Here is a 9,514-nt window from a genome sequence, read left to right as displayed (position 1 = left end):
TAACTTCTGGTTTTTTTTTTTTTTTTGTTTAAACAAAAGAAAACCCAACATTGAACTCCCACCCACCCCCAATCCGTCATCAACCCCACCTTGCCGGTGCAGCCCCCTCTCCTCCTTGTCGTCGGAAAAGCCTTTTTTCTCTCTTTCTCCCCCTTCATTCTAGATCCAGATCTAGATTCTTCCCTTACACTTCTAGCTTGTTCTTTGAAAGAGAGAAAGAGATCAAGAGGGAAGCAAAGAAATCAAGGGAAAGAGAGAAAAAAGGGGGGACAGAGGTAGACAACAGGAATTTCCAGCGACAAGGAGGAGAGTTTTGGTGGCCGACTGGTTTGGGGTTGCTATGGATTGAGTATGGGTGCGAGTTTGATCTTGGCTGTTTTTTCCCCCTTCAATTATTAGTTTTTATTATTTAATTTAATTAAACTTAACACTATTAACTTAAAGTTAAGTAGAAGGACATGTGTCAAAGAGTTAGATAGGTAACAGGTGGGCACAGGAGAAATGGTAACAGGAAAACTGAACTCGGAAGAAACTGGGTTTTGCATCCCCAAACTCACGTGGGACCAACATGTCTTGCCTGGCCCGTTCGAGACACGTGCTCTCCCACGCTCTTCCTTTTTGCTGTTACAAACCCAACCCCCTTGTGGTCCCCACACCACACACAATCGTGCGTGTCATCTTGTCCCTCCACTTCCCGACACCCTCCTCATCACAATCATTTGAACTCATCACCAATCCTCGCCCGTCTCCTCCCTCTCCCTACTCTCCCTTCCTGTGTGTGAAGAGCACATCCCTGCACCAGGCCAGTGAGAGGAGCCACATGAGGGGGTGGTGCTGCTCGTGGAGCGTGGGTTGTGATTTGTTTCTATCTCCATCTCCAGGTTCTCTCATCCATCATATCTCTCATGCAACTTGGTCCTCACGAAATGACAAAACAGTCCCGAGATAATGAGCCAATCATTATTTCCATTTTTTCTCTAATTAAAAAAAAAGAAAAAAAAAAGAAAAAAAAAAAGGGAGTGCTAGCAACCTTCTCTCCAACCTTCTCTTTTGGACTTTCTCCCTTCTTCTCATGACAAGTGTCACTTTCCTTACACTTAAAACAATGTCATTAATGCATCACACAAACTAGTTTTTGTTTTCCAAATTTACCCTTATTAAATGTATTAATTTTTTTTAATAACAAGCTAATTTTTTTATAACTTTCTTACCATCTTGTTAAAAAATTAAATAAGAAAATAAAAACTGAAGTTTAAAAAAAATAAAAATTCCAAAGAGAACGTGTGTTTTGTTATAAACAAAATAAAGATGATAACAATGTCATGAAACGAACTTTATTTTTTTTTCAGAAAAATATGACGTTTTTCTTATTATTTTTATTATTTAATTTTTAATAATGTGCTAAAGAAGTTGTAATAAAATTTGAATAAATTGAAGGAAATATAGAAGACAATACATTTTAAAAGGGTAAACTTGGAAAACAAAAACTAACTTGTGTGATGAATTAATAACATTGTTTTAAGTGTAAGGAAAGTGACACTTGTCACGAGGAGAAGGGAGAAGGTCCAAAAGAGAAGGTTGGAGAGAAGGTTGCTAGCATTTCTCAAAAAAGAAATTGGCACGGTTTTAATCTGATGATGATGAGGAGGAGGAGGACAATATCCACACGTAACTTTAACATCAAATTTACATCTACATCCTTACATAAATGGAGTACTTTTTTGGTACAATGATGATACCATCAAGTGTTGTTACAATTCATTCGTACCCCATAACCGCAGTACAAATACAAAAACCTCAAGAGCTAAAACAAATGCCCTTAAAGAGCTACATAAAAAACGGGGGGATTTAATCACAGCATGAATCTTATATGATACACCTCTACTTAAAGCCACACAAGGCCAACTTAATGCCACACTAGGCCACATACAATCGGTCTTAATCACCTCAAATATGTAATAACTAAGTACATCACCCATAACGCAACTTACAAACCCAAATTTTCCTGAAGAGAAAACCACAACCACCTACCAAACTCAACAAAGTTGATGCACTTATTGGACTAAAACAAAAACTAAAAACCAACAAAAGCCAACCCTAGCCCATGACTATGGCTTGAAAGAAGGTAGACCCGAAAAGAAGACCCATAAAGCCGCCATCGTCGGTGTCGTCGATGCCACCGCTATCACCACTGTCACAACCAAACCAAATACCTACAACAAGAACACACAAAAAATAACCCAACAAACCCAAGACCCAGGAAGGGAGGGTTTGATAAGAGAGAGAGGGACGCAGGGTCTAGGGGTTTGGGGTGTCCAGTTTACAACATTATAATACGGATAATTGTATATTAATACTATGTTAGAACTTCGTGATATATATATATAAATTTGGCTTAATAAATGTTAAAAAAAAAAAAGAAATCAAAGCTAAAATTCATTTTTTTTTTATAAAAAAAAAAAGATTTTAAATATATTTGGTTCTATGAAGAAATTTTCTCACTTTATCCCTTAAAAAAAATTCAAAAATATTTAAAATCTGTTTTTTTATTTTATTTGGATTTTAAATTTTTTTAAAAGCTAAATTATAAAAATGCCCATGCCACATCAGCACACTTAATGATTTTGTGGACGAAAATGGATGGAAGTGGTAAAATGAGAAAATTTCTTCAATTTTTAGAGATTTTGGGGTTAAGTGAGAAAATTTTAATTTCAATGGGTAAAGTGAGACCGAGCGTCTTTCCAGAGAGTAAAACATTAATTAAGCCTATAAATTTAGTCATCCACTCATATTACCACTCTTATTATAATATTTAGATTGATAACTTCATATTTACTTCATGTCAAATTATTTTTGACTTTTTGTGATTTTGAGTGGAGGTATACTACATGTGTGTTGAAAAAGTTGTGTATCTTTGTTCATCCGTTTTGATTTGTCTCCTATGATGGTAGGGTAAAGTTCCCCATTATCTTGAAAACCATTGACTGGTCAACAAGTCAACTTTCTTTAGTGTGCGAGCGTGCCACTGCTAGCAATGAAAAATCCTAGCAGACTTCTTTGAAAAATAGATAACTTGCGCCCCAAGTTACTGATTTTTTGAACAAGCGATTGTGAATTTGGGTGAGGAATATCTCCCAAGTAAGTTCTTTTCTTGCCTCAGACTGGTGAGGACTTCACAATTTTTCACAGTACAAAACTGGTAGTTTTGGCCAGAATAAATGATAAGAGAGTGATCTGTTTTCAGGCAGAACTCTCCTTTACAAAGCTCAAAAGGGAAAAATTGACTATAAAAAGACAAAAAGAGGGCTGTGCTTCCATTTCTGTCTGGGTAGATGCTTTTGATCCGGGATGGATTGGATATCCCTATGCTGGATTGGACTATCAACAACTTCAACTACTAGGCTTCAGCTGCAAATCGATACCAAAGCTTGAGTTTGGCAGAGCTTTAATCTATTTCAAGCCCTGGAAGGCTTTTGAACGAACAGAACTGCGACTTCTTCAGTCTGAAAGGGGCAGAAGTGGCTGGACCTGAGGATTACTGAGCTGGAACTGCATTGTGGTACCTGTTATGCTTAGTCAGGGCTCTCCATAAATTTGTTGAGGTTTTCGTATTTGTGAAAACCCAAACTCTGCTTGCTTTGGCTTAACTGAACCAAATTTGTAACGAGAAAAATCTCGTTTTGAATGACTTTTTCTAAGTCTGAAGACTGGAAGTTTCACTCTGTAGCTGGCTTCTCTCTTGTGGCTCAATGAGCTTTTGGTTGCCTCAATTTGTTTTAAGGTTCTTTGAGATCAAGTGATCATTTTGAGTTTTCGTCTTTTGACTGATTTTTTGGTTGTGTTTGGTTGAATTCCCCTTGCTCTGTTCATCTCCTCTCATATTTATAGAAAATGCTGGAGTGGGATTTTTTAATCTTTAAGAATGGGTGGCAGATTTTCTAAATCAAGATCTTTCTATTTTTTAAATGTCAAAAACAAGGAAGCTATCCTCTTTCAGCAAGTAAACCGTCAACAGTCAGCTTCTAACAACCATCACTTCCTTGCTTTTCTTCTTTTTAAGAGTTCAGGGCTGTCTGTGATGGTTAGTTTGATTTTCTGTTTTAGCAACTCTCTATTTCCTGCTTATCTCCTTTTTTTAGAAAGCATGGTCTGCGTATCCCTTGAAAATGATGCCTTCTCTGATTTAGAAGAAATATCTCTGTTTATAGAAAGGCTTTGATCTTTCTGCAATCTTTCTAATGGCATAGCTTTTCCCAAAAAATATTCTTCTTTTTTTAAAACCGACTGCTACTAGCTCTCTATTAATCCCAGTTGAAATTGCTGACTTTTCCAAGTCAAGGGTCACGTGGGTATGTTCCTTTGATGGGTTTATCTTTTTTAGCAAACCAAGCCCAATTTGGGTTTCTTTGAGGCCCAAGTCATCCTTGCGGTTTTGATAGTTTCTGGGCTTCCTACGTTGGACTCGAATGCACAGTCTTGGCCTGATTTTGTTGGTGGCTGTTCAAAAATTGACGTGGGCTTTCTGATTTTGGACTGAGCGCATCAAATTTAGGCCCAAACAATCTTGCCATGTAATCTCTCTCCCAATTTTTTTCAACAACAATATGAGTTTGATGTTATCGATGAATTCTTACGTTGGTTGTAATTCCTTCGTGGATAGTGGTTTTAACCAAGGTCTAAAATATCGGTGATATCGGAAATATCTGTAGGCCAAAAACACGGAAATTTCGATGGAAATATCGGGATATTATCGATATCGATAAAATTTGAATAAAAATCACGAAAATTGTAAGAAAAACTTGGAAATTTTTATTGAAACTTTGCATGATGTTTATTTAGTCAATTATCTATTAGTTTATCATAAAAAATTGGAAGGAAATGCATTGCATGATGGATTTAACTGATTTAAGTTGATTATATAGCGAGCTGGCAAACACTGTGAGTGTAGAAAATATGTAGTAATTAATGAAAAAAAATTAAACACACCATAATCATTTATATATAATGAATTAGTACAATATTTTACACTGTATACAATGCATGGTAAGATACATGGTCAAAAGAATTCAAAACAATTTGTTTCTTGCAAAAAAAATTCAAAACAAAACCATATATATATAAATATTTTAGCATATTTTCACAAAACACATAAGTTATATGGTGGTTAAGGTGTTGAAGGAGTAAAATGGGAGGAGTTCGAATCCCCTTGGTGTCTTTTTTAATATAGAGATTTATCCTATATAATAAATATTAGCTTACAGACATTTTAAAGACGTTATAAATATTATATGCCGAAAATATAATCACAAACACGTACACAACTAAGTTGGATAAGGCGCTGGGCTGTTTCTCACAGAGGCAAGGGTTCGAATCCCTCCATGCGCAACAAGCAGTGGCGGATCCAGGAATTTCCTCTTTGGGGGTCAACGTATAAAATCTCACAATTTTTTTTAGACAATTACTCAAGCAATTGCAGGGGTCACATTTCTTCTCCCCAAGCCATGGTTTCTTGTTTGCAGGTATCGATAATGTCGAGATATTATCACCATTTCAGGTTAGATTTTCACGATAATATCGCTCCTGATATTTCGCCGATATTTTCGACATTATGACGAAATCTAATTGGGTTGAGCTGAAAATATCGCAAGTCAAAAAATCCGATATTATCGCCGATAATATCGACTTTTCAGACCATGGTTTTAACCTCTATGTAAATAATTGTAATAACTCATGAAACTATTGCCCATGTGGCGTATTTATGAATGTAATCCTTTCCTGCATATGTAATTACATAACAAATAAAATCTACAAATTTATGCACGAACAAAATAATACAATCAAGTTTCGACCAAACAGAAATAATACATCAAGTTTGACCACATTCTTCATACAAATTATCACTTCATCAATTGGCTGTACAATTTGGACAAGTGCTAATTATGGCACCCAAAGGGAGAATCTAAAACCTTGGCCTTAAATATTAGTAAATGTATGAGTATGAAATGTTTCCTCCCAAAGTCACTTTCTTTGCCTTCAATAAATCAAATACCATGTGATTGCAAATGATTTTCAAGTTAAAATATTGTGTGAGATTGCCAGTTTTGTTATGGCAGACTGACATGTCGACACCTAGGCCTACCTAGTAGGTGGCTTGGCATTCAACTCGTCACTATTAATAAAGGTTGGAATGAATTAAGTTATATTATTACTTGCACATTTGATCATAGAAGTTAACTTGTAAAAGTTTGATACATTTGAAATGAAACATGAGAAATGCTAGGAAGAGTCAACCCCGTGTACGAGTTGCTGTCATTCATTTACAAATAGGTTGGACTACACTAAGAATGGACGATTAATAATAACTCATGCGCTTATGAACGACTATACTTAAAGTATAAATCATGAAACATATAAGATAATGTATATTATCAAAAAACTATTGTTAGTCAAACCAGTGCATAAAATGTCAAATCAAAATAAATGGTACTTAATACACATCTTTAAACTTGGTACATCTTTCAACGTTTCAGTCTTTTCTCAATATATCTCTTTTTCATCAAATAGTTTGATACAATTTTATATGTAAAATTCGAACAAATTTTTAATATGAAAAAGATGAATACCACTAAACTAAGAGTGGATTCTAATCAAATACAAATTGTGTTCGGAATCCACATACTTAACCAAGGTTGTCATAATCCTCTTTTTCTTTTTCTTTTTTGGTAAAACTTCAATTTATATTTGGAGAAAAGCGATGGACAAGCACTTTCTAAGGAGAAGGCTAATCAATCCCCTCAAGTCTATACAATTTTTGAATGGCTAGGCCTATACATGCGAAAAATACCACTAACTTAGTCCAATGATGATGATGACCGGATGTCCACATCATTATTCAGGACATTGCAATACTCATTACTCAAATTCATTTCCAACGACTTCCTTTGCACTCAAATTAATATCCAACGACTTCCTTTGCACTCAAATTTTGTACCGTTTCTAGGTTTTAGGCTTTAACTGTCTAATGGCCCTTTCTATTAATTTTCTTTATTTTCCTCTTGATTTATTTCCTTAAAATTTCTCATCAATTGAACAAATATTTAATGGCGACCAATAATTGGTGATGAGATAAGAGGAAGTCGATTTTGAAGATAAAAAGATAAATGATTAGAAAAATTCTTCAGTGTGACCGTTGCACTGCTTAAAATACTTTTCTTTTGAGAAAGAAATTAAGTAGTTATTTGTTTCTTTTTATTAGAAGCATGATGTTTTCCATAAACATATATAACAAAAGTATGAAAAGTTTATGTGAAAGGTAATAAATGAAAAGTTTATGTGAAAGGTAATAAAACTAAAACATTACAATAGGTTTTAAAAACTTTACATTTATTCATTTTTATTTTATAAAAGAGCGATAGTATTTTATTGATAAGATAAACAAAAACAAGTAGAAAGCAACTAAGGGGCCGAATATGGATACAACTTCACTAGTAACCAAATGCAACAACAAGTTGAATTGATCTAGAGACAACACGCACAACCAAAAAAATTATTAAAGTCCCTAAATCAGCAACCAGAAGCACATGTACTCAAACATGCAATATAGATTTGCAGCGTAACTACAGAAACAACAAATCTGTATCAAATATCAAAAGGGAATAAATTATCCTAAACAAAAAAATGAACAAGATCAAATTCCTCAAGACTTCATGAGAATTATTAGACTAAAACAAACTAAACAAAAAGACTACCGCTCCACAAAAAATGAAAGGGAATGGACTAGGAAGGGTAACCGCCGCCCACTTTGGGCATTGAGGGCTAGGGAATATATATATATATATATATATATATATATATTTTAATAAATGGTTCTCTCAAAAAGCAGCAATCACATCCAAAATAAATTTGATAAAAAAAGACTACATTTACTAGAGGACCACTGCATAAGATAAAAAATAGTAAAAGATGACAGTTGAAGTTATTCCCTCCATGCAAATGGGGACAAAGGAAATTGTTGATGCCAAAAAGTGGTTCTCTGACTTTGAGGGTCAACTTAGTAATTTTATGCCTTCGGTATCCTTAAGGCCTCGGTAGTCAACGTTATCTGCAATATGAGCAAACGCACGGTAAGACCTAGGGCACCGATGTGGTACCGGCCGAAGGCTCTCCGATGCTTAAGTAAGTTCGGGAATAGAAAGTTCAACTGACAGATTAATAGGCTTGTATGCCGTAAGTTCTGATTACCTATACTTTGGGATAGTTGGCCTCCTTTTATAGGCCTTGGGAGGTGTGCATTTTGTTGATAATTTCGATGTGGGACTGTGGACGTTGCTTGGGAGCGTGCCACGTGTCCCAGGAGAGGGCGTTGGAGAGATCGGTAGGTAGAGTGCCGAGGGCACCCCTGACCAAGCCCACTTTCCTCCACGTGTCTTGCTCTTATTAGCTGTTTGTTTTGGGTGTAAACAGAAATGATGATATATTTTTGTACGATCACGACATTATTGACTCAGTTGGTATATTCATCAAAGATAATCATTTACTCATATAAGTATGTCTCTCTGTTGGATTTAAATGGACTACAAGATTTAATTTTTATTTAATTTTATTTTATTTATAAATACTATTGTCCTGTTCAAATTAATTTATTTTCTTTATTTGATAAACAAACTATCTTTTTTGCGTGGAAAATAATAAATAAACTCTCTTTCAACCACAAAATTAACAAGCAATACATACGTACCTGACAATTACTGGTGAGATCCAACATCCTTTCATTCCTTAAAATTAATTATTTTTTCAAGTGTGTTTTCACGCAAGAGAAGGAATATAATCGAATAGAAAAACAGGCATCATTTTCCATTCTCCCGTTTAATAAGATGTTTTATGATTAACACCAATTAATCAAAAAACTATATCGTAAACTTTACTTTAATGTTCCTTTATAAGTTGAGGGATTGTGATATATATTCTCTTGTAAAAATATAAAGAAGAAAATTTCAATCGCTTCAAAGAATGTAAGATAAACGTTTTAGAGAGCATCTGTAATCATGTTCTCTGTTTTTTAGTTACAATTTAGCTAAAAATTCACAAAAGTTGTTTTAAGAGCTCTGTATAAAATTTGAATTTCACCAATTATACTTCCTAGTTTAGGGAGTCATAAATAATATAATTATTTTTTAATTTAATATAAATGGTCCATCTCTCTCTCTCTCTCTCTCTCTCTCTCTATATATATATATATATATATATATTAATTAGCATTAATTAAAAGGTTAAAATATTCATAAAATAAAGCAGTATAAAATTATAGAGAGCCACTAGGAATCCTTTCTCTCTCTCTCTCTCCTCAAATTTAGGAGCTCCTAGAAGTCTCCTTATTTTAGGAGGTGGATGGGGAGCATAGTTAGAGTTGTATTTTTCCAATTCCTACCTAAAATTTATTTAAGGAGGTGATTTAGGTAGCTAATTAATTGTGAATGCTCTAATAGGTTTTTTTTTTTTTTTTTTTTTTTTGGTG

Source organism: Prunus avium, chromosome 5 (genome assembly GCF_965620075.1).
Source record: "Prunus avium chromosome 5, drPruAviu1.hap1.1, whole genome shotgun sequence".
In the NCBI taxonomy this organism is placed as follows: domain Eukaryota; kingdom Viridiplantae; phylum Streptophyta; class Magnoliopsida; order Rosales; family Rosaceae; genus Prunus; species Prunus avium.
Note: the sequence above shows the minus strand (reverse complement) of the source record.